Genomic DNA, 26,756 nt, shown 5'->3' with positions numbered 1-26,756 from the left:
ACCGTGTAAATAAAGGCGAGGTATAAATCTTTAAAAATCTCAATACAGATTAACCTTGTCTTTTCGCATTCACGGTCTTCGCGACCCTGGAACGTTCATTTCCCACGATTCACCCCATTTTAGGGTTATCTTACCATCCCTGCATCAAAAGTGGATCACTTTTAGAATTGCTATCATTATTTTTTACTTAAATTTGTAAAAAATTGACCCCATTTGAGTGATGAGGCCTCGACATCGTGAACTCGGGTTAACCCTGTGTTATTTTGAAATTCGATCCGGTTATTGCGATTTTTTTTAGTTTTGGATCAGAAATATTCTTGTGAGAAAGGTAAATTTAATACTTTAGTTATTTCTTTAGTAAATGCTATTTTGTGGTAGACAATAAAACTAAATCAAAAGTGTTCCTAAAACAGTTCAGAACATCAAATAAAGGTTCCTAATATTCCCTTATATTTTTACAACTATAAGCATATTCCAATCATAAGTAGTGGTATTATCTAGGAAGTTTAGGTAGTTTTAGACCTAGTCAATCTAATAGTGGCGAAAAGTAAATTTTTCTGAAAGGGACCACATAATATACTAATATGCATAAATGCAGTCTTCAAATCGTTCTGATGATAATTAGATTCTAGATAAATGCTACATGAAGGGAAGCCGGCAGGAATCTGGTTATATGGACCCAGCCACTACTAGACATTATTTTAAAGTGAAGTTTACATCCCTCTGGTTAAATATGGTTGCTGTCAGACTTCAAGACACTGTGAGCTCATTCGTAGATCGGACCACCAACAGCTAAAATAAAAAAAAAAAAAATAAAAAAAAGTTGTATAATTGTAAAATGTAGATATTGTAACTTTGACTTTACGGATGAACACACCTCAGTCCCCCCGTGACCATGAAGGCTGCAAAGTCTTCGAAACGTCGGGAGAAAAATAAAATACTAACACCGCGATAGAATCCGAAAATTAGTTTAATTTCAATGTCTAACATTCGCGTAAACATAAGAAATCATTATGCTGTTAATAATCTCATATATGGTCCTCAGTTTACCCATATATCTTTACCATTGCCAATTTCAGAATAAAATACTCTTAATACACTTTTCCATTTACCTAAGAAATTACCTGATAGGTAATCCAGAACTTAATCAATCTCTATGCCTATATTTATCCAAAGTTAAAATGGTATGGTGGTAGGTCTAAATGTAATGTAAGAGTAATGAAATGTAAGAGTCCGCCTGGGTATGTACCACCGTAATGTCTATTTCTACCGCCGAGTAGCAGGCTGTAGTAACTGTTGTGTTCCGGTTTGAAGGACATTGTAGTTAGTGTAACTACTGGACATAATGAGACTTAACATCTCATGTCTCAGGATGGCGAGCGCAGTAAAATACCAAACAATACTTTGTAAGTTAAGGTGTTGGATGGTGTTTCTATTGTTAATGGGCGGTCGTATCGCTCATCTTTAGAGGAACGACAAGCTCGCCTCGTCATTAAAAAAGCAATAAAAAAAATACTCCAGTGATTACATATTGACTCATTACTAGTAACAGCGTAGTTAAGATATTAAAGATCTAGGTTCGATTGCCAGGCCAGGAAAAAAACACATCCATTGTTTAACACTGGAATTGTATAATAGTGTGATAGGCTCGCTTTCTATATTGGGACGGAAATACATCGTGCGGAAACTAGTTCTGTCTGTACCTACATTCTTAGGAAAAAGGCGTGACCTTTCTACCTCTAGACAGATGTTACATGCTTAAACACATCTAAAAGAAATGAGAAGTCTAGTCTCAAACAAATCAAACTTCCGTCGAAAACTAAGTCAGAAATGCTCGGACGAGAAGATCTTCCAAATTATCAACCTAATTCTACTAACCTTTTAAAAATCCAAAATACATAACTATTACTATCACTTATTAACATTCGTTGATTAAATTATCAGTCAAAGGTGATATCTTCATTTGTCAAAATTCATAATCAATGCAAATGACTTCATTACAATCGTGCATTATTAAAATATCATCAGCGAAAAAAATTTATAAACGTCACATGTTTTTTTAGCCATTACCAACGTGGGAAGAAGCAATACGTTTCGACGTCATAAATAATTAAAACTCAACACCTTCGCAGTTCTATCGCGTTCCGTGTAAAACTAACAGAAAACAACAAATACAGCATTTAAAGACAACTCAGATGTACTTTATCATATTAATATTACATGTTCCGATAAAAAATACGCGGAGGGCCGTTTCTCGGTACAAAAACAGAGTGCCAGTGCCTCATATGCGATGCTAAAAATAATTTCCAACGTTTAATACAAAAATCGCAATAATTAACTTCGTTACAGACCAATAAATTACAATACGAGAAAGAAATGCTACACGATACACACACGCGCAAAGCTTCCCGTGTGTACGTGCGCACACATGCAAAGTTAGGGCGGACCACTTGCTAATCGAAACGTGTCAATAATTTATCGACAATTTCAATTTTAGATAAAGTTAGTTTTGAGTAATGGCGTTAATGGTAATGATATCGTGTGAAAATATGCACATTTGCAGATTGATATTTTCTTTAACCGAGAATATGGGGTGTAATAGTTCGCTAAGTAAGCATACTTGCTTTTTATATCGATAAACTATTCAAATATTGGTAGATAGAACTTATGGCATAAAATATATCCATTGAAAACTACTAACGTATAAGTCAACTTTTATGCTCTTATAAAATACAAAGAAATATGAGAAAAAAACTCATAAGGTTTTTGATGTTACATGAAACTATTGCGGATCAACACGCTTATCGAAACTAATGTATATTATACGTGCAAAATAAATTAATGAACTGGTTGATGATAAATAATCAGGAACAAATATAATGTATATCTCATTCGTGATTATAAGTGAAAGTAGCCGAAATAATTAAACCATCATTAATATCCGTCAAACAACCAAACCTTATCGACTAATCGACATCGATACACAACCAATTAAAACCTCTCACATCCCCAACTGCACTCTGATCACAAATACATTCATATGATTTATTGTTAACACGAGTAACAACTCATGTGTGGAAAGTATCATTCGGTCACACACACGCGCACACACACTCGCGCGCGCAGATTATTATGCGAACGGGTCCCGTGGAGACGTGACGCTTTGGAAAATGTTCGCTTTATGTTTATATATGGAATGATTACTCGTTCGAAACTCAATTTTTTCAATCGAACTCTTTGTACGTTGGATTTTTGACGATTATAATCTGTGGCGGGAAATGGCGGTAAAATTTTATAGGTTAGTTTGTTGGGTATGCGTTTAAGTTTAGGAGAAAAAGATGTTACGAACATTGTTGATTTGATGGTTAATGCAGTTGGATACGAGATGTTTTGTTAATACGAGAGATGCGGCTGCTTATGTCAATTCTTTTTGATGGATATAAATGGAAAAGATTTGAAAATCCTCAGAAATTTACGATTGATAACAATTGCATCTTGGTTTAACTAGTATGTCACTATTCTTTAGCAATCTAACTAAATATTCTCTGAAGCCTAAACGCAAGCTTATGTAGAGTCTCCGAATATACCTTTATATTACATCCATTAACTTTTTGAAGAATGCTTTTGCTAACAGGTATACAAAAATAGATCTGAAGTATTCCTAAAAACAGTCCAGATCATCAAATAAAGCTACCTCATATTCCCGAATATTTTTATAACTATAAGCATATTACAATCATAACAAAGGTCTGTACTTACCAACTAACAGAGTAAACGAGTCTTTGTAGGTATTATCTAGGAAGCTTAAGTAGTTTTAGATCTAATCAATCTAGCAGTGGCAAAAGGTGAAATTATCCGAAAGAGAATACGACACAACATATAGGTATATATATAAATGTAGTCTGCAAATCGTTCTAATGATAATTAGATTCTACATAAAGAAAAGTCGGCAGGAATCTATTTGGACCTCACGCCCCTGCAATCTATACAGGCTGTTGGCATGACAAATCAATACCTGCAGTGCAGGAACGACTGCAGGGAATTTAACGAAACATAAACGTATACATTTAACAATTTTCTACTAGAAATAAATTAATGCTTACTAATATCAGTTTACGTAAACGTTTAGTTTTGTTTTTCGTCTATTCAGGGTTAATCTTATGTAGGTTTTGTGTCTTATAACTTGATTTAGAGGATATTTTATATCGGCCCGGATAGCGACCACCGTACACAAGGTGTTAAAACCCGCTATAGTGGTCCACGTAAGTGTGTTGCGTTCCGGGATAAGCCTGTATATACCCGGCTCCGTTATCAAAACCCGTCATAGTGGAATGTGTCGTGTTCCGGGATCAGTCTGTGTATATCCGGCTCCAACAGGCCGGCATAATTGTGTCCACTGTTGAGGTGTAATCATCTCTCGTCAGTCGACATTCTATTTGACCCCACTATTTACTATCAGTGGCAGTTACTTTGCTGTAATCGTATACAAAAACAAAAGTTATGTAATTTCTATATGATTCTTATAGTATTATAAAAAAAGTATGGTTAATGGAAACTAAATAATCTCAGATAAATAAACTGCTCCTATCGGCAATAATTATTAATAAAATTTTCATGATAAGTGAAAATATCTTCACGATATGAAGATAGACTCTATCATAGCATGGAAACAATATAGAATTTAATTGTGAATACACTCTACAGCTCTGACGTTTCGGTGATAAAGTAAGATTGTTTTAACATTTTACTATAGGTGGTATAGTTCCTCTTGAGTATTTTCTATACTGTGTTTTGTAACAACATGTATCTTTAGAGCCACTCTATCAGCTGAAGGATATAGTTACTATAGATAATTATATCCACGAAGACGCGCCCAGTACTTTACTTAATCGCTCATAGTGTGCGTGAGGAGCATGAGTGTACACGCACACTACCATGGATAGCGTCGAAGTTGAGCTTTCAATCATTCCCTTTACCCCGCAACACCCCCGCTCAAAAGATAGCGGGGCGCGTCTTCGTGAATGAAATGACATATAACTAATTTTGAACGATTACAAGTATCTTATAATTTTAATTTATTTGTATTTAATTTGATCACACATACACTCACGCCTTTTATTCCCGAAGGGGTAGGCAGTGGCGCAACTGGTGCGACGACTTTCTGCCGTGAGTATTCCGTCCCATGATAAGGGGCGAGTCGATCACCATATCAAACAAAAATTCCAGACTCCAGGCTGATACTGAGTAGAAAAATCCAATACCACTGCCCGCCCGGTGATCGAACCCGAGATCTCAGTACTGCAGGCGTACTGTATACAACTACGACACCGAGACAGTTTACTTTTGAACTAGTTTACTCTGATGTATTTCACAATTACTTCTCATTCGATAAATATTTGAAATATATTATCCCATAAGTCGAAGGTTGTCTTTTTAAGAATAATTTTCAAATGCGAAACACAAAAGTTGAAGCCATATCAAAGTTACCCAAACAAAGTCTTAATCCGTTTAACTTTTCCATTGTGTAAGTTTGCCTTATACCGTATGTTCAATGCAATTGTAAGCGTTGTAACATATTGATACTAATATATCTAAAGCTGACTCTTCCTCTATTATTTGTAGAAATAAAATTATATATATCATAGATATATATTATATATACCTACCCGCTACATGCATAAATCTGGTGCATAAGTTTGGCATTTTTTTATATTATTATTTTGTGAGGGGAGAAAACTGAATAAAACTGCTATTAAATCCGAAAAATAATTATATTTTAATGTCTAACATTCGCGTAGCCTTTTTAAAGTTTTATTAGACTCTTTGTTACAAAAACCTATCTAATAATATCAAATTATTCTATAAATAAAGTTGGGGACATTACCTATTCTCAAATACAAAAATGCTATTTTTTAAATTTGCTTACAAATCCCATTCCAACTATTGAATTCGGGTGAAATTTGTCTAATATTCTGAAATACCTACATAATCTTTGTTATCGATTTCTTTTCCAATCCTTACGTCAAAACCTAAATTTCTATACTACAACCAAAACCGCGTGCAAAGTTACTAAACACGCTTAACCCGGCGAGCGTGTGGCAGGGTATGTCATACCCCCCATGTTAATTACTGGCGTATATTTTTTGTGCCTGACTTTCAAACTTATAGTCTCTTTGAGTAGCTGGAGTTACAGGGTTGCGGAAGGTAATAGTGGGGTGATCACAGTGTCGCGGCAACCTGCATTCGAGTTACACGCTTCCAAACTGAGTTCGGGTACGTGATACCCCGCCTCATAGCTGGTGTGACAAAAACTAAAATTGCTTTTTCTGCTATTTTAACTTATTTTCTTTGTTTAATTGTAGATTTTAATAGAAAATGGATGTTGAAAATAGAAAAACAACTTCGGTCTATGATAGAAGATGTACTTACTAGAACAGGGTTTCGCAAACTTTTATTTAGTGCGGACCACTAATGCCACCTTATGTGACCTTTTTTGCGACCAAAGTCGTAATGTTTGGGTTGATGTTGTTCAGTTGGATTCTTAAATTTGTTTTTACTAGCAGTTTACTTCTGTATTTATTTTTTGGATATACAAGAGTGCAAAAGCGTGCACTTTATAGTTTTTCTTTTAACTTTTATTTTACTTGCGGATCCCTGAGAGGGGCCCACGTGCCCCCAGGGGTCCTATGTTTCGTGAAAATCAGGGCAAAGACACTAAATGGACCGATTTCATCCGTAACTTAGGCTTGGCTTTAGTTTACGAACACCTGAAGATGTGAAATGACAAAAATATATATTCCGATTTATATACGTCAGAGAATTTCTTCCCAGATCAACGAATCACTTTCATCGACTCAAAATGTTCCTGGTCATTTTATTAGATGTAGAGATTACCCCAACAAAAATAATCATAAGACAAAATACTCATGAACAAGCTGAGGAAAGGCTATTAGTGTGGAGCAGGCAATGTTTTTTGCAAAAACTGCACAGATTTTATCTCCAGTTCCTAAGATGTTCCTAAATTTTTTGTGATTTTTTAGTTTATAAAGAAAATTATTTCATATTCTATCATACGATTAAGTTTTTTTATCATAAAACTGGTTTTACTTTAGTTCCTTTTAGTTTTTAAGAGACTGAAAGTGTTTGTTTGAAATTCAAAGTGACTTATTTCCATCGAGGTAAAAAATAAAATTGTTAAAATGGCGCGATTGTTTTATTTCCAATGCGTTATGATGGTATTGTCTTATTATACCAAAAAATAAATAGTATAATACTTCTTCAGAAACAAGTTTTATAGCCAATTTTTTTAAGGGGTATGTCATACCCTGCCTCATACTTCTTGTTACATTTTTTCACCACATGCTCGCCGGGTTAATGTCTTCACTTCAGTAACGCGTCCATACAACCTGATTCCTATCGGCTTCCCTTTCATGTTTATTTACGTTTATTTTAATTTTCTGTTAAATTGCCCGCGATATTTTAAGCCAATTCTTTTGCCACAGATTGCCTTTTCAAAAATTCACCCATAGCCACTACACTTCAAAACCGCGCTAATACAAAAGTATTGTGACCGAAGCCGACCGTTGTCGGAGCGTTATAGATGGTGTTCGAAAATAAACCTGTGACATTTCGCCAGTTAGGAATCGAACGTCGTGTTACATGTAATTACGCTGGCCTCTCTGCCAACTGCAAGTATTGTTTTTACAAGAGTTTGTGCCCTAATTTCTAGTCTAGTCTCGTTGGTTTTGAGTGATATTTTAGTTAGTACGAATAGAATTGGAGTTATATTTAAAAGTTTATATATAAAATACAGACACAGACCTTTATCTGGAAGGGTAGGTAGAGGCCTAGCCTAGGCAAACATCTAGTGTTCCATCCCATGATGGGCCGTACCAAGGTAGATGTCAAGTGTTCCATCCCATGATATGATAGCAGTCAAGACCGCCATTGAATTAATTAATGATGATTAATTAATTGGATTAATCGTTTAAATTTTGATAAATGGCACATGAAATTTATATTTTATTATGGTTAGGTCCATAATATCAGCCCTGTATTAAGTATATACTGTCCCACTGTTGGCCACGGGCCTCCTCTACTACTGAGAGGGATTAGGCCTTAGTCCACCACGCTGGCCTATGCGAATTGGTAGACTTCACACAGCCTCGAAAATTAACCATAAACACTAAGGTAGACAGTGGTGCGATCAACATACCTAAAGTATCCAAACACATTTCCATCATAGAAATACGAAATGATTGAAAACACTAGATACCTTTAACAATCCAATTTTTTATAAGTCAACGGAAAAGTGACCTTATTACATCTGATTATAAGAGTGGGGTCCAATAGAATGTTGACTGACGAGATATTGACTGCAGTCCACACAATTATGCCTAGAACTGGATACACAGACTGATCCCGGAACGCTACACTTACGAGGGCCGCTATTGTTTATTGTAACACTTCCGAAATATACAAATTTGTGGAACCTTGGCATCTGAACTAAGATATCCTGTGTCTCGGATGCCGAGAATTTACAGAACAAGGTGCTACTCACGAAAGGCTACATATTACAGCTAATATATTGAGCCATTAAACAATTGTGAAAAATAAAAAGAAAATAAATTACACTTAAAATTAAAAGACATGATAATAAAATAATATAATAATTTTGTTATGATTAACGAGGCTGTTCAATCCTAAATAGATATATGTATGTATTACCTAGTTTATTGATATTGTGTGTAATATTCTACCACCAGCACACTGTTCTAAAACAACAAATACGTTTTGAAGTCTGAAATAAGATCACATACAACCACCAAACTAATGACGTGCCTATTTAGTATGTAGTTTGTGACTCTTACAAAAACATATACGGCTAATGTTAACTACTTTTTCTAGTGTTACCATTTTGACATTTAATTATATCGCAATTATAATGTAGGGTGCGCGGAACGTAATTGCTATGACGCAAAGCGAAACATCTCTGGTATTGTAACATATTAACCATAACGGAATTGTAACTGTTTTGTGGAGTATGAGGATGAGGTCTCGGGTTCGATCCCTGAGTTAGGCTGAGTTATAGATTTGTCTGTAAGTATTAAAAGTCCGGTGTCTGTAATAGAGTCTATGACTTTTATGAAACATTTGTCTCATTAAAATTTTAACCCAGAAATATTTAAGGTAAATATCAACAAATATGTCTTTGAATTTCGATAGAAGGGGTAAGTGTCTAAAAACAAGAACAGAGGCGCAATACGCGCACGTGACGTCATCGTGAATTACGATGCGTGCGAAAGAATGAGATGGAGCGATATCCCTACTACACGCCCACTCCTACACATCGCAATATTCAAAATATGAATTACTGTCTCATTTCTTAAACAATTTTAATGCAGCTTTCGCAGAAGATCTTATTTTTCATACTATTTGCTGTTATATTTAGAATAATGTACAAAATCTAATAGGAAAACACTCTATTGTGTCCGAAAATCGGTAATAAACTCGCCTTGAAACTATAGAGCGTGAGATGACGAAATTTAGGTAGGCATACCTATCCCTTAACGGAAAGCGGTGGAAAGTTTTATATCTAATATCTAATGGACAGTCTGAGTCCCATCTAACTAAAAGAGTAACATACCCTTTCAAAGGTCATCTCACGGCTATATAATATATACAGATAATAATTTTCAGCAGCGAAAGTGCGCATGCGATGTGTGCGTGTTTTTCTCTACCGTCTTACCTTAACAAACTTAAATACCATAAATATATTAATAAGTGTAGGTTTATTTTGGTAATTTACTATCTATTTTCTACTGTAAGAACATAGGAATATAGTCATGTTCTGTTTTATAACTAGTAACATAAGCGAAGATGGACTTTGGTAATTGGTAACACTACGTACCTATCGTTTTATTTAAAGGATGTTTAAAAGTATTAGAGATGTGTTTATTGTCGTGGCATTTTGCAGTTTATGTATTTAAGAATATGGCGATAGTGCGTTCATGATTTGATATATCTTGCTTTTGTTTTTAATGGTTATTGGAAAAGAATGAGACGGTTGTAACAAATGTACTATTTTAAAAATAAATTAGAATGAACAAATAAAGAAACAGGAAGGCGCAGTTTTGATAATAAAGAATGAAGCATGTAAATTATAAAATCACGATTTAAATTGACAGACACAATACACGAAATAAATATCAATGCAAAAAACTCGACATGCATACGTTTAGAAAAATAAAATTACAAATTATACAGTATTGTTTGAAATTAATTTAACCTCTAAATAACAAAGTTTAGAGGCTAAGTGAGCGTTCGGAAACTTACAAAATAAACATTTAATTATAATGAAAACCGAATAACATTTACAGACGTATATATCTGCTTAGTTAACAAACAATACGTTATCAAATTATTTATCGAAATTAAACACACCAAATTTGATATCGAGTCCCTCAAAAAATTAATACAATAGAATTTTTTCGTCAATCGTGACTCTATACGTACTCACAACCCGACGTTCAACATTCTTAGAATATTTACAACTACCCACATCCTGCATACAAAAAAATATTGTATGAACATAAATCATATTTCAATGTGATACAATGTTGCACATTTGTCGCTACCTAGTATCAATATTAACATACAAGTCCGTACGCAAAAAGTGCCACAAAAAAGTTTTAATAACTGACCTGTGCGGTCGAAGGTCACCGCGTGCAGCGGATCTCTTGTCAAAACATAACGGGCCGTATGGACAGTTTCCTTTGCCCATTCTCGGCGAAATTTAAAAATCGAACAAAAAAACATATTTGCAGTTAACCCTAAGTCGGGGGACCCTTTCGTAGTTTTTTGGCGGAAAAAAAGTGCGGCCGATCTCGCGCCCGCTACGCTCCGTATTCGTGGCCGAGCGGCTGCAGCGCGCGGTCGCCACCACCATAAACGTATTCCAATTTCGAATTTCCAGGAGCGCGGGAAAACGTCGACAACGAAATTTTGAGAACCAATCCCACCGCGCCCATCACATTGCGACGAAACAGCGGGCAAAGTAAAGTTAGTGCATAGTTAAATGTGTTGCATTGGTATTAATAGTCGACATCTGAATCCTTTACATATTTGTATTCCGATATAAACAATTGTTAATTTAGCGCAGGAGCGAGCGTGGTTTTTATGAATGTTTTTGCGTATCGCCGCTGGTGGGGGAAGGGTGGGGCCTCACTTGACTCGTCCCTCTGCTAGCGAGTATTTTGATTTAGTTTCCGAGTCTTACGCAGATGTGGCAATTTTTTTCAGTCGCGTGTGTACGGCGCGCGCGGCTTGCGGTATATTACGTGTTCTCTATAATTTTTTTCTCGATTATTTCCCGCGCTCGCTTACTTTTTGAACTTTTAGACGTGAACCGTGTTGTGTTGGTGAGTGCAGTAACATTACGGATCAGTGGAAAACACTAGTGACATTGTGTGTGACCCGCTGTGCTTGTTGCGTTTGGATATCTTAGTATAAGGTGAGTATTTAATTGTAGAAATAATATTTTTTAAATTTGACAATGTTTGAAAATGGAATTGATGCGGAGGATTGTGTGCGATTATGTTTGTTTTTAGAAAAGCTGTGTTGCAATGTTATAAATAATATAATGAATAAGTTGTTTACAATTAGTATTTAATTTGTAAATAGAATATAAGGCATATCAGTTATTTAGTCGTATTGAATACTTATAGATTTTAATGCGCAATTTATTTATTATTCGTGACAAAAACAAAGTTCTTAAAATATTTGTTATAACTTATTGTCAATGTTAGATTTATGACACACAATTGTTCTTCTTTGACACATAATAAATGCATTAGTTTTTATAGAATATAATGAGCGATTAATAATAGAAACTATTATTAATAATGTAAAGCTAAAATTAAATGATCAATAAAATTATTAAATGCAAATGAAAGAAAAAGAAGTGCTTTCATTTATAAAATGTACTTTTTAAGTCGCACTGCGCTACATTTATATACGCTTAAACTTAGATTGTAGAGTATTATTAAGTATAAATGATTATTTACTTAACTATATTTATGTATATTGAATGTATTAATGTGTAATATTTTAATCACAATTTTTAAAATAATCCCTAACTGGATACTAATATACAACAGGTTTGAAGCTTTAAAGATTACTTCAATGCATCTCTACATAAATACATTAAATATTTTACGTTTAGCAAAAGCAATGCAATCAATTTAGTATCTCTTAATTATATTTGTATGACTACATACGACTGCTTTTATGTAAATAAAAAATACAGATATAGAATATTATTTCATGTCTACTTTTAAAAGTAATGGATTTCCCATTAACAAATTCGCAATATGCATACTCATTAAAAATAAAATTAATTATTAATAGGAAATATAATATTATATGGCTTTCAATATACTTTAATGTAAATGCTCTAATAACATACAATGTTTATAATATCATTAAAGCACATCTGATTAATTAATTTTATTTGATTCATTTACTTATGCGCATTAAATAATTAAACATGAATCTACATTTAAAATCAAATTTGGAACATTACGTTCCATTTTTAAAATATTATATTAAAACTTCACGGTTCATTTACAAAATGTTATGTTTCATTTATTTTTAATAAATGTTGTTTTATTCTAGTTTCAAAAAGTCCATAAGCTACATGTTGTGTACCAGATCAGATAAGATGAGACACAAGGGTCAAGGGTCACGTGGTTAAAAGATCACGCCAAAACGGTACAGCATTCGATTCTGTCATGCGAGAAATGTTCTAAAGATTTTTATTACGTAAATTGAAAGCTGGAAACGTGATATAAAATTTCTTATAAATTGATTTCATAAAAAGTCGATATAAAGTTTTTGTGCGAGCAAATTTTGAATACGAAACCCAATTTAAACTTATAGTGTAAAATTAGTTTATAAATAAAATATGCTTTTTTAATTTATAAATTGTTAGCTTCCAATTTATTATTTAGACATTTACTATATTTAAATGAAAATTCCATAGCCTTATGAGACTATTAGACGTGTTTCTGACGCAAAAAACAGTATGTTACATTGTAAATTGAAATACTAATAACTTTGAGTTGTAATTTTAAAATACCACGATCAGTTGCAAATACAGGTAAAGCCATTAGTATATTTATCCGCCATTTATTAAATGTGGTTTTATTAAATTATCATTAAAATAAATGGGTTGTTACAAACGATGCCGGCTCGAGAAAAAACCAACAAGGTCGAACCAACTAGTTTGTACGAAATTTTGTAAGTTCAACAAATAAATTAGAAAATGTAATCTTGTGAAACTCATGTCAATTTGGACATGAAACTAGCTATCGCCCGCGGCTACGTTTGCATAAAAATTTCGCCAAAATAAATTTAATTTGAACAAGTACGTGCGGGCAGCGAAGATTGGGTAAATTTATTGTTTGCCTTCGTATAGTTATGAGGAAAAATAGACTTAATAGGCCTTAAGTTGTTAGCTTTGAATGTTGTGTAAGAAAACGAATTCCATCTCTTAGTCTTGGGTTCGAATCCGTCGGTCTTTGTCATAGTCATGCGATATCAATTTAGGTCTAATAGTAAAATTCAGATATCTAATTAATACTTTCTTTCCTTTTTAAAAGACTAATAAGCTTGATGGCAATAAAAAAAATTAAATATAGAAGGCACACAAATATTCTTGGAATTAGAATTTTTTTTGACATTATGATACCCCGTTGACTCTATGTATTCATATCTTCTAGTATACTTTTTAATACATGAAACAGCGTTTGCATTTTATCATGCCGTTACATAAGTGAAACTACGAGACTTGAAACTTTAAATTCTTAGCGGTTTACTATCAAATAAAATTACCTAGAGTCATTCACACTTACTGTTCGTGTATTGTATTCCTTATGTTAAATAATTTTAAGGTACAAAAAAGAATAAATAAAATATTTATTAATATAAACATCAGTTATTAAGACGCTGTATAAAGCTTTATAAAATTAAAGAGATATATGCAACTAGAGTACTGGCCTGAAGTTCAATATTTCAATCGCGTTTTACACCTCCTGTTACTGTTTCAAATAATCGTTTGTGTCTAACTTCACTCGTCATAAAGGTTGGTGGTAACTCTACCACTCTCCTACTTTATAGGAACAGTAATCATACTATAGTAGCCATAATTAAAAATATACTTTATTCTTACTGAAAATTAAAATCTAGATTCTATATTAAGATACAGGTCAAACTTAATAAAGAACGTCAAGGGATTTTCTATAAATACTAATAACAAATTGGATTATGAAATATTCGTCTCAATACAGGAATTGAACTAGTTACCTTTCATTTATCAACCCGGCTATGCATACCAATACAATATAAAACAAAATGGCCGATATTCTTCCGCGATTATGAAAAAAAATCTAATTTGCCTCACCAGCTCTTATCGACAATACAATCAGTATTTAAAATAAATGTACAAAAACACGCGATCTATCGAAATCGTGATGTTTTTTATAAAACCATAATAAATCACATAATTCTTAGAAACGTATACTATGTTAGAACTTAGAGGAATATTTCAAATGTCATTGTTATATTCAAAATATTGTCTTTTATAAATAAACTAGTTGACCCGACATATATTGTTCTGTCTTAACTATGAATTTGCAGCGCGCATTTTGTCAATCGCTGACAGTTATTTCAAACAATTGACAGTTATATAAAATTAATATATTCGTTAAGTTTTCTTAAATTGTCTATTTTTCCGCGCAATTTTTTGAATTTTTCTTCCATAAGAACCTTCTCCTGACAATAACAAACACAACAAAAAAAAAATAGTGAAATCGGTTCAGCCGTTCACGTGATGGCGTGACCAAGGGAAATAGGGATTCATTTTTATATATATAGATAGATAGATATCAATTGAGAAGTGTCCATATAACCCGATTCCTACCGAGTTCCCTTTTTATAGAATTTGTGTAAAATCAAATCATAATTAGAAAGATTTGTAGACCGCGGTACAAATTAGTACCCATGTGTTGTTGGGTTCTCTTTCGGCAAATTTCCGCTTTCGCCCCTATGCCTATAATTAATGCCAATAAGATCGTCTCTAATTACACATGACCTAAGATAGCTGTGGTTGTAACACCACTGCCTATCCCTGAAAAGGGGAAAGGAATTATGCATGTATAATAGTCATACATTGTCTTAACTTCAACTAATACTACAGTTGAGATAACAAGAAGTTTGCCTTTTCAAATCAGGTTAGTAGTCTTGCCAAATTAAGAATTTGACTACGAGCAACAACCGAACGAATTCTCAATAATCTTATCACTGAAAGCTGTCACAACTTTTCTAGTCATGTCTTTTTCAATTTTACTAAGAAATTTGAGCCTCTGTTATGAATTCCATTGACTCTTGATTTAGCACTGATCTCGATTGCGTTTATGCATATTATACTGTAACCACCAAATATAAAAACCATTTTAACTTATAAAATAAAAGTAAGTCTTTCAAACGATGTTATCTATATTAGCGTCGATTTAAATTAACTGATGCAAATTGAAAAGACAAATCCATATTTAAATGTGTTAAAAAGGTCCTGCATATTGTTTTCTTGCCTTCCTAATTGCTCAAGATTGGTAAAACCTGTATTTACATTTCCCAAAAACTCAAGAGCTTTCAGCATTATTAAGTTTTTATAATCTCTTTTCCAGCTTACCTATCAAAGATTACTCATAGAAGGTAAAGCAAGGATGAATTCAAAAACTCCATCTGAATTCGTCTAGCCTTTTATTATCATTACAACGCCATCTAGCGGAACATCGCAGAACTAACGTACTATATTAAGAATGAAACTGTCATCGCACCTAATACGCGGGCATTAATGGCCGATGTATGAAATGTCGTTCCCTAATAAATTGAATTGTAATTTTATGCAACACATAATTAAAATGGACGCGCCGTTGCATCACCAATGAATGTGATGCAAAAATATCATGTCGTTTTAGATGGATATATTTAATATTAATATGAGGATTTTATTCCTTAAAAGGTGTACGGATAAATATGAGTCAATGCCATTCTTATTGTGTAGTGGTAGAGGCACGGTGTAGATATGTTTGCAGCTAAATGGCCAGCTCGACCGGGGTTCTACCGCTGTCAGAGATAATCAATATGGTGACAGCTATATATCAAGGAAAGGTAAATGAAATTACAATGTAAGTTATTTATATACCATAATTTATGGAAACGTGCGAACTCTACAAAGATAAGTAATCAACTCCGACAACTTATTTTTTATATTAATAACATCTGATTAAACAATATAGAATATAATATAAAAAGTTTTACAAATTCGATATTCTTACCTAAGAATGAATCCTAGATATTTATGCATTTCAGAAAAGCCATCTAACTCGAAGATTGTAGTTAAAAAAAATCATATTTTATTTTTGTCATTTTTGACAAAGCGGCTTTTGTCAGCTTCCAAATAAAAATAAGAAATGTTTGCGTTAAATGCTAATATATATTGACACAATTAACAAACCAAAAATACTGTGATAATAAGTATGCTAGAACAGTTCAATAAAAGTAGAGTTTGGAGAAGTCAACTTAATACCATGTGTAGCCAAATGTAGAGCAATCGGTTTTAGCCAGTTTACATACAACTAAACTTCTTGTACTGTCTTAGGAGCGTAAAGAGACACAGCGTATAGTTGATAGGACGGTTTATTTCCAACTGCCGTATTACAATGACATTCTTACAAACTACCGCCGAAAGTTACAATAATATTCCGCTTAGTGTTGCATACACTACAGTTCTTATCACAAACTCTGATAGTGATAACAGAGGCATTCCAAGAAATGTATTGTTTATGGTTAAAAAACAAAGTTAATAAAGGAAACGTTAGAATTAAAGCCGTTTTTATAAACTTTTGTAACTCTCTACATATTATAAAACAAAGTCCCCTTTTCTGTCTGTCTGTATGTTATCGATTTTCTCAAAATATACTGAACGGATTTTTATGAAATTTGGTATACAGATAGTTTAAAACCTTTGGAAGGTTATACGCTATCTATCCCGGGATAATATATAACGGGACTTTTATCCCGGAAAACTCTTTTACGAGCAAAAGCTAGTATAAAGTATTTCTTTCTTTCTTCTTATATACCTAATTGTAGTTTAATTTTAGTTTCACTTTTAACAATAATAATCTATTAAAAACATGGCTAGTTAGAAAGACAAGATATAACAAATCGCGTTCGTCCATATGTCTGGATCCCAACACTTTTAAAACTTTTTTTTTTATTTCGTTCACAACTTGAAATATACACATATCTTACTCTTAAAGAAAGATATGTATATGTTGCCGGCTTTACATTAAATTTGACGGCTTCCTCTCCCGCATCAACGATCACTGTAAGATGCAGTCTCGGGTAAGGCTGTCCGACCTGGGTTTGGAATCTAGGACCAGTTCCGCAAACTCTACGACTAGACTATGTAGACAACTGAAAGAATACCAGCTGTAGACACAAAATAATCCATCAACTTATTAACTGTAGCCAGGAGTTATATAAAAAAAAAAAGTAACATTCCCTCTCAGTAGTAGAGGAGGCCCGTGCTCAGCAGTGGGCAAGTATATAATACAGAGCTGATATTATTATTATTAACGTTCCATTGTAGACGTTTAAGGACCTTAGACCCGATGTCACAACAGTGTCCTCGATATTATGGATAAGGTCGTTCGTTCCGTTCATTCGGTCATTCATTCACGGGGATTTCGGCCGGAAGCCGGTCCTTATCAGGCGGCGGAGGTGACGTCACAGCCGCGAACAATCATACGCGAACGTGATTGTTATATAAATAATATTTATTTTTTTCATATTCCGCGTAAAACAATACCGAACGGGAATTGTTTTTGTTTGGTATTATAAACAATTTCGCGCCGTCTCTTACTTTGCTACAGGAAGTGTTTTTTCTTAAATATTTTTATCGATGTTTCCGCGTTTCTGATTTATTGAAGTTCTTTTTCAATTCACTCGCATTTCAAATATTTGACTTGTCATGAGTCATTTACAACAATGGCTTAAGCCTTCGATTTTATTAAGCGAAGGTAATCGGTAATCGAAATCGCAGATGTTATGTACACACATTTAACGAGAAACACTGTTGAAATGTGGCAATCTTATAGGAATTCTCATCTCAATGTACAAATACTTATTAGGATCAAATTAAACATACTGTAATACTGTTAAAGCAAATAAGCCTTTATATAAATTTAAAACACGTAATATGACAAACAATAAAACCGTGGAATTTGAATTCACACCGGCTTCTAACAAAGCCATAAACTGTCCATTAAGCTACCGTAGCCGAAACTAACCAAACACATTCTTGGAAATTTATGACCGATATTTTCCATACATATTAATAATCGCCGAAAAATTTTAAAGATGACACGCGCCGCTAGTTACGTACGTATATCGATAATATTCAAATACTCTCACGACATTAACTGGAAACTCGTACGTGTGTCATATATTACGTCCAATTGTAATTCAACATGCCTTTCATATAAAAAACACATTTCCTAATTTACTCCGTCTGTACGACGTTAGTGCTGCGCATTGTGTACGAACAATGCTATTGACTCACATGACGTGATTCATTCAAATATCGAACGCTTTAACGATATCGATAAAACAGTGTTCGATTTTCAAAAACTACCGCCGACCAGTGTTCCGTTTATGAAATTTCGATTGTAATTGCCATTGTTTCGTTTTGTTTTTTGAATATGGAACGTCGATTTTCATGTACGGCATGATTCAGAATTAAATTATATTTTAATGTAATTCCAAATTCATTCGAATGCAACATTATTCCGAACGGAGCAGATGACATAGAAAAATCAAACGGCAGTGACTCAGGTACTAATGGAGTTAATCGAAAAAAGTTTATTACCAATCTTGCTCGTACATTATCAAATATGGCGAACTACGAACGATATCTTACTAAGTTAGCTGCGTTAGTATTAATAAATCTTCGGTTATTTTTTGTCGTACAACTGATACGCGCCGAGATACGCATGTGAGGCTGCTAATTGCCTTTTCTAGTAAATAATACGACACGCAACAGCAATGAACCCATCTCGCTTACCCGCCACCACAGTCCATATTCAGCACGCAGCCGTCCGTCTGTCCGTCACACGAGATGTCTACCATTTACGGTCTATATAGACTGTTTAAAATTGTAAAACAGGCAATTTATTTATTGTTACTACTACCCGACATTAATGGGAAATAATTATTTTTGACGTAATGTTAACGTTTCTATTGGTTTTATTTTTATTTGTGTCAATTTATGTTATATGATATACGGGTGCGTGGGACAAAAATCTAACCTCCGTTATGCAATTACCACCCTTATTTTAAGTTCCCTGTAATTCCTATTGGCATATCAGGTATATCTAGATTGGCAGCTGATGATGAGATGTGCCTTTATCCTTGGTCTTATAAGACTCCAGTAGAATAATCAATTAATACCTATTACATTGTATTTTATTCAGAACTAAAAGTTTAATATTTTATCGTCCTCTTAAGTATTTAGTAAAACTAAGTCATTGTTCTTATTAGAAACCTTCGATCTTCTCAAAGTAAGTTAACAGATATGACAAGCCGGTCCACATAGTTTGGAATCAGTTACTGCATATTGGAAAAGCAGATCTGCTATTTTTGGTATTCTAGAAGTGATGAGAATACATATAATGAGGATTTGTCATCTCTAATAAATACATTAGTCGCTCTCTACCCTTCAGTTTGAATGAGGAAGAATGTACTCTTACCTATATCACGTCTTTGGCTTGCAGATTCGCCTGTGTTGTTCATGGTATAACACACGAAATTCAAGTGTTTTTATCAGGGATAACGTAGGAAATATAGAATGTTTAATCTATTATTAGTTCGACGATAATTCGCTACAAACACAGAAACGTATATTTTTATATATATACTCACGCCTTTTATCCACGAAAGGGTAGACAGAGTATTCCGTCCCATAATGTGATAGGGACGAGTCTATCGCCATATCGAACACAAATTACAGATTCCGAGCTAATACTAACTAGATAACCTCAATATCGTTGCTCGACCCGAAATCGAACACAAACCTTAGCACTGCAGTCGCACCGTAACACAACTACGCCGAAGAAGCAGCCAGTATGTAATAAACTCTAATTATGAACCAACATATTTCAAACAACTGCAACTAGTATACGTTGTAAATTATATAGCAACCATACTATCTCTTGTTATACAACTATGCTATAAAGCCTTTGAGAAACTGCGTACTTCGATGAGAAGACGAAGTCTGCAAAACCTTAAAAGTTTGTTGATTCCGATAGTTGGATAGCTTCGACATTACAGATACTATAAGTATGTACAACAGCTGTTTATCGATAAGGTTATGTATGGTTTAGTGTCAAAATAACTGAGCATTATGAGGCCTAGTCATGAGGTCCGTCATGAGGTTATGAGGCCTCATTCAAGTGATGCGTAAAGTGCTATGTTATTAATTAAAAGTTTGGATAGTGTTACTACTGTTTCGGTCGCGCGTAGCACGGACTGTGTCATCTAGATTATCTATGATTTTAAAAAATATCATTCTTTTTGCCAATTTACATGTGTCAAATTGTAATGTCAAACGTACGTTTTTATCTTATTCTTATTTTGAATTTCTGATTCGATTCGATCCTCCAAATTCCAAATTCAAATTTAATATTTTTAAAAACAGAACACTCTACCATCTTGGCCTTTAACATTTCTAATACTAACAAATGTTACAATTTTGGACATGATGGCTTGTAACTGTTTAGTTTTATTGAATGTTCGTCATAAAGTTTATTGACTTGTGTGGGAGGTGTAACTAATGTATATTAACTAACTCATTTTCAGATTGAGATTTGACAAACTAGTGTTGTAAAACGAGTTTTTTTGCGGTTACTGACGCAATTAACATGGCGAATGGTTTATTTGATAATTATTAATTGCTACATCCTGTAAGGTATTTGGAGAGAAATCCCGGAAGTATCACGGTTTTTAATTTCCCTGGTAATTCGAAACGCAACTACACTGTTCTCTGAAAGTGGTTTTCGGTAAGTTACAAGAGTTTTCCCCGTTCGTAGAGGCCGACTTTAGATTTAGACGAATCTACGTAGAGCAACTCTACCACAAAAAAAAATGGTTTATAACTTCCCTTAACTTGCTCCGAATGAGTACAATCAAACTTTAAGTTATCTCTTTTCTTACAAATATTATAAAGGAGGTACTTAAATAATACTGGCTGCATTTAACACATGATTTAACACATGATGTCTTAAGAGCCATAATCCGTCTTCCACCGTGTATATAGTTCAACCATTGTCTACCCATTAAGGTACATGCCGTAATGTTCAAGTAAGAACATGTAACCATTAATATCGGAATAATTCGATATTGTCATCTCATAATTATCATAATAAGCGGAAACATTGGGAAATCGCGCATATCTTCGTCTCTCTCGTACAATCCACCCATCTCACTATTCACATATGCAATTCCCGTAAACCAATTAGCGATCAATTCTCACTCTATACACTTTATAATAAGAACCGTTTTTCTTTAAGCAAATATTTACGCTTAAAGCAGCTGCAAGCCGGTCAAACAGTCAATTCCAGACTTTACGATTACCCGGTAGAGTTGGGTTTCGCATGTGTTTGAATAATCAATGAGCCACTCGCGATGAAATGCGAAATGGATTATTTTTTCAAAAATGGAATTAAGAAGAGACAATAACGTTCATTGTTTTCAAAGATGGCGGACGGCACTCGGTTCAAATATGAGATTATTACTTGTCCGTCTCATGATAATTTTACAGCTTTGTGCACAGCACAATGGGAATTTGTGTTTTGATGCAAAATTAAGTTGCGTTCGGCAAAACGGAAATCTATCTCGTAATGCTGTTAACAAAAAGTGATGTGAAATGAATTCTTTGATAAACAGGAAACACGGTGTTAACTCCTTTCCCCGCTCTTTATTGAAACGCGGTATTTGTTAAAATAAATTGTCGAGTTTTTCGCTCACAACTGTCGATAATATTTTTTGTTCTGTTGGTATTTTTATTGCTTGACATTCGTATAAAAGTTTCATACTGACGTCCATATAAAATGAGTATAATTATATATGTATTAATTAACAGAGAAATGTTTTACAACAGCGGTAAGTACGTTATTTGTTAATTACCTTTGGCTTCCGTGTGAAATTGTACCTTGTAGATAACTAGTTCCACAACTCTTATTAGAAACAATATTTTAGGCACAAGATTTCAGCGTCATTTAATTACAGGAGTTAAACGGTAAAGAGGTCAGTGGGGGAAGGTGAAATTTTCCTTAAAGGGGAACCCAACACAACACAGGACTAATACATGAATGCGGTCTGTAAATAGTTCTAATTATAATTGGATTCTACATTAAGAGAAGCCAGCAAGAATCGGGTTATCTGGACCATTGAAAGAGATTAAAAGAATTTCGCTAAGGGATCCCGTCCCGTGATGACATATGACGACTTAATTAGCTCAGGGCTGCCTTGGTGCCATGTTTATATTCGAGTATGACAGCAGTGCTACGGGTTCGATGTCCGGGTTAGGCAAACTGAGTTTTTCTACTCATTATCAGCCCGGAGCCTAGAATTTGTGTCTGATATGGCGATCGGCTCGCCCCCTATCACATAGTGTGACGGAATACGCACGGCGATAAGTGGACGCATTAGATGCGCCTCCATCTACCCATTCGGGAATAAAAGGCGTCAGTGTGTATGTGCTATTTTAGATATTAATCGAGACTCAAATACATCATAGTCCGCAAGTCAAAAAACACCAGTACAACTTTACAGTTTAATATAACAAAGACTGATCCAATGGATAGCAAGCAACAAACTTTATAAGTCAAACAATAGCCAACAAACAAAAACTAAACAGCCGCAAAGCACCAAAACGTAATTTAATCAATACAGCCAGTAACATTCTTCAATCAAATTAAAAATGGAACGCACAGAATAAATTTCAAATATCGAATGATAACGTCATTTTAAACGGCACAAACATCTCGGCCAGCAGATAGATTAGTGACGTGTCACACGCTTCCAGAAACTTGAATAGTACGTTACGAGTAATTTAAATAGAGCGGTCCCTCAATTGGGGTTAATTCTCGTGTTTAAGGAATATGTGGAGTTTAATTATGAGGACGTGAGGACCGAGCGCGAGTCGGGCTGTAATGTGAGATTATTTTTGTGGTTTATTGATTGATTCGGTCGAGGGAGGATGTACGACAGTTTTTTTTCTAAGTTATTATCTTATTAATGTGCGTACAGACTTCCGTGGCTTGAAGACGGGAAGGTTTTTATGTGTACAGATGACAGTCAATACGATAACGTCGTGAACTTTGATTTTAAATGACAATAAAATGAGCATTACCTCGGTTGGTATATTTTTCATATTTGCATATCTGTAATCGTTACTTTATGCGGTTCTTGCGTGTTTTGTACTTTGTGTACAGTTTTACGTAACGTAGTAGTGTGACGTAGCAACGTGAGTTGGTTATAGAAATTTCAATAAAACCAAGTCACTTGTGCCGACCGGTGCTACTGTCTCGCCCCGTTAAACTTTCAAATCAATCCGGAAACTTCAAATTCTAATAACATAAAGAGCATGTTTGCTATCTACTTACATCACAGACTCGTTTCAACTTTTTACCGAATCGTGATCCGACTTTTTGTGAAGAACACATATTCAGATGTGTAATGACCAATCTCCGGGCGTTGAACAAAAAAAACTTAAGAGATCATTCGAGGCATTAATGCATCAGTTACTAAACCGTCGGGCGCATGCTCTTGCGCATCCTTAACGCATTCATAATAAGAACAAGACGTTCCATTTTCAAACGGACGAATTACAAACACGGGGAGCATTCCATTTTCAAATGTTGCTTACGTTCGGTTCATATTCAAATTTGTGTTTTGAAAATAGAACGAGTATGATACGTTATGAGAGATGAGGCTTTCGAATGAACGAATGAATGTTAATGCGTTACCGTCTTACAGCAAAGCTTTCTTTATAATTGGAACTACTTAGTTTAACGACAAAAACAACTCGTATCTGATTGTTATACCGTACGCGGATATAGTTTTTTGTGAACATTAAACACTGACAATAAACATTACTTATTTTGTTGATGTAATTTTAGCTCGGATTCAAATTATTTAGAATGTATGTAGTACACTATATCCGTTTCCTATAACCAACGGATAGTTGTAAAAAAAAAAAATATCACGATTATTATGTCATATCAATTACGCCGATATTAACTACTTGATATAATTGCTTAACTAAACTCTTAGCCCGTATGTGAGTCAGTTCAACTTTTTGACGAGTTGCGTCATTACGAATCTGACACTGGCAGGAAATTGAATAAATACCATCCGAAAATATAAGAACTTTCAACTTTTTTAAATATAGAATGACGGCAAAATTGTGTTCTATTACAACCAATTGGGTGTAATTAAAAAATCTGCTCCACAAACACGGGGGCGTATTCTTGACACGCAATAAATTCTTTTTATACATTTTTTAATTAAGTTCAAAACATTGTACGGACTAGTCCGCGCCGCTTTCGGGGTCAACATACTTAGAATACATAACGACCGTTTAAACGTGATCTCGTAAAACACTCACAATGTGTAAAAGCACATGTCTATCTACAATGGTCACTAGGAGTGTACACGCAGCGTGGTCACCCATCAATCAATGGGATCATATCGCCGCGCCGAAACGAGCCAGCCACGTTCGACATTATGATTTTATAAGTTCCAGTAATATTTTATTTAAATTTTCAGTTGATTGAATGTTTCGAGTTTGGAACGTTACGGTTTTACGAGTTTAGAAAAGATCGACCAAATGGCTAATGATTAATAATAACATTTGCAATTCAAATACTCGTATGAAATAACTGGCGTTCAAACAGGCGAGTCTATAAAAAAAGAGGAGGAAAAAAAGTGATTTGTGGCATATCAAGATGTGTTCCAGCGCGCCGTCCCGCACGCCCGTCATAATCCATCTCGAGCCGTTCGATATTTGAATACATTCGAATTTGGAACGCGCGCCGTAATATGAACTTGGTTCGTTTCGTTTTTCAATTGCTTCACTTATATTTTGAATTTAGAACGTCGGGCTCGAGATAAGAATGCCGTTTCCATTTTGTTGTGTGACGTTCGAAATTTAAAAATTGAACACGCGTGTATTTCGGCCAGTCTAGACGTTGTTGTTTTATTGGACAATAAATTGTTGTCAGTGTTGTATGAAAGGTGCGATGGTCGATAGAGAAATCGTAGTGTGGGTAATTCCTTGCGCGTTCGCGTTACGTAACTGGTGGTATTGTGTATGCGAGGTGCCGGCACGCGCCACCGCGCCACCTCCACGTATTTGCAATAAGGCGAGCGGGGTGGCCGTCACATTCTTTTACGAACGCACGCCTCATAGATAATATGTTAAAAAGCATACGATTTATAATCGCTTTATGCTAATCTCGTAAACTAACCGGAATATGTAAATCTCACTGTATTGATTGTCTATTGTTCTAATTTTTATGTTGCAGACATATCATAATTTATTTTGTCTGTGATTTTTATGTTTTTTAATATTCTTTGTTGGCATATTAGTAGTCAGTGTGAATTATAGATACAAATGATTGAATATAAAATGAAGTGCAAAGAAATATTTTTTTTAAGAAATAAGCTTCATTTATCTAAGTAATAATTATATATTCTCATATACCTTGACTTATCGTAAGTGCAACTATGTTCGCCTACGTGATGAATAAAGCATTTTATTTTCTTTATTTTGTTGTTATTCAGCCAATTACGAAATTTAAATAATACAACAACTAATAATGTACAAACGATCCGATGCATCAAACAAGTCAGTGAACCTACATCCTAAGACAATTTCTGAATTAGCACATTAGCACCTCCTGGGTCACGACACGGCTCAATGAAGGCTTGCGGAGAGGGGGGGGCGGCGGGGTGTGGGAGGATCGGAGGGGGGTTGTAATTATTCGCCGCTAGCACGACCACGCCTGCCATTGTGGTACTAAACGTGGTCCTTATACCATACGTATGGAACATATCTTATACTAATCAGACAGGGGATATTTTTTCCTATAGGAACGTTTTACGAGTAATTAGTGAAGGTTAACATCTATTGGAGTTATACTAATAATATGGAATACTCCTGACTCGATTTTGCCTCTGCCTTTATCTTCTAGATGAATCGCATTCCGGAATCATACTTATTCTTTTATATTATGGCTGCCCTCGCTTATTTGTCGGTGATTTTACCAATTTCGAGTAATAAAAGCAGATACAAAACAAAAAGAGACTAGAACAGGTTATCAAAACAGATATTAATTATCAAAATATTTTAATAGTATGTTTTCAAACGCGATACTACATCTACGATAGAATACAATGTCTCTAATGGGCCAACGAAGTCTTTGGCCAGCATTCATTTCATATTATTAAATTCAGGATAATAAGAATGTAGGGTTTAATAATCTGATTTTCAAAAAGCAACACCACAGTTTCTTGCCTTTTCTTTGGTGAGAATTGCTTTTCGAACTGGTGGTAGAGTTAATATTGACGGA

At 34.4% G+C, this 26,756-nt stretch overlaps 1 protein-coding gene across 7 annotated transcripts in view; it reads left to right on the top strand.

Annotated features, from left to right (window-relative positions):
* Positions 1-10,924: 10,924 nt before the first annotated feature.
* LOC115456040 overlaps positions 10,925-26,756 on the top strand; it is a 99,084-nt gene continuing 83,252 nt past the window's right edge. For 4 of the 7 annotated variants that reach the window (XM_030184898.2, XM_030184896.2, XM_037439324.1 and 1 more), the window contains exon 1: positions 11,104-11,512. The gene's annotated coding sequence lies outside the window, so the exon portion shown is untranslated. Of the gene's footprint in view, positions 11,062-11,103; positions 11,513-26,756 lie in introns of those variants that run through there. The other 3 variants (XM_030184895.2, XM_030184897.2, XM_030184892.2) reach the window with 2 other exon arrangements.

Source organism: Manduca sexta, chromosome 3 (genome assembly GCF_014839805.1).
Source record: "Manduca sexta isolate Smith_Timp_Sample1 chromosome 3, JHU_Msex_v1.0, whole genome shotgun sequence".
Classification (NCBI taxonomy): Eukaryota; Metazoa; Arthropoda; class Insecta; order Lepidoptera; family Sphingidae; genus Manduca; species Manduca sexta.
Note: the sequence above shows the minus strand (reverse complement) of the source record. Positions and strands in the feature narration are given on the sequence as shown.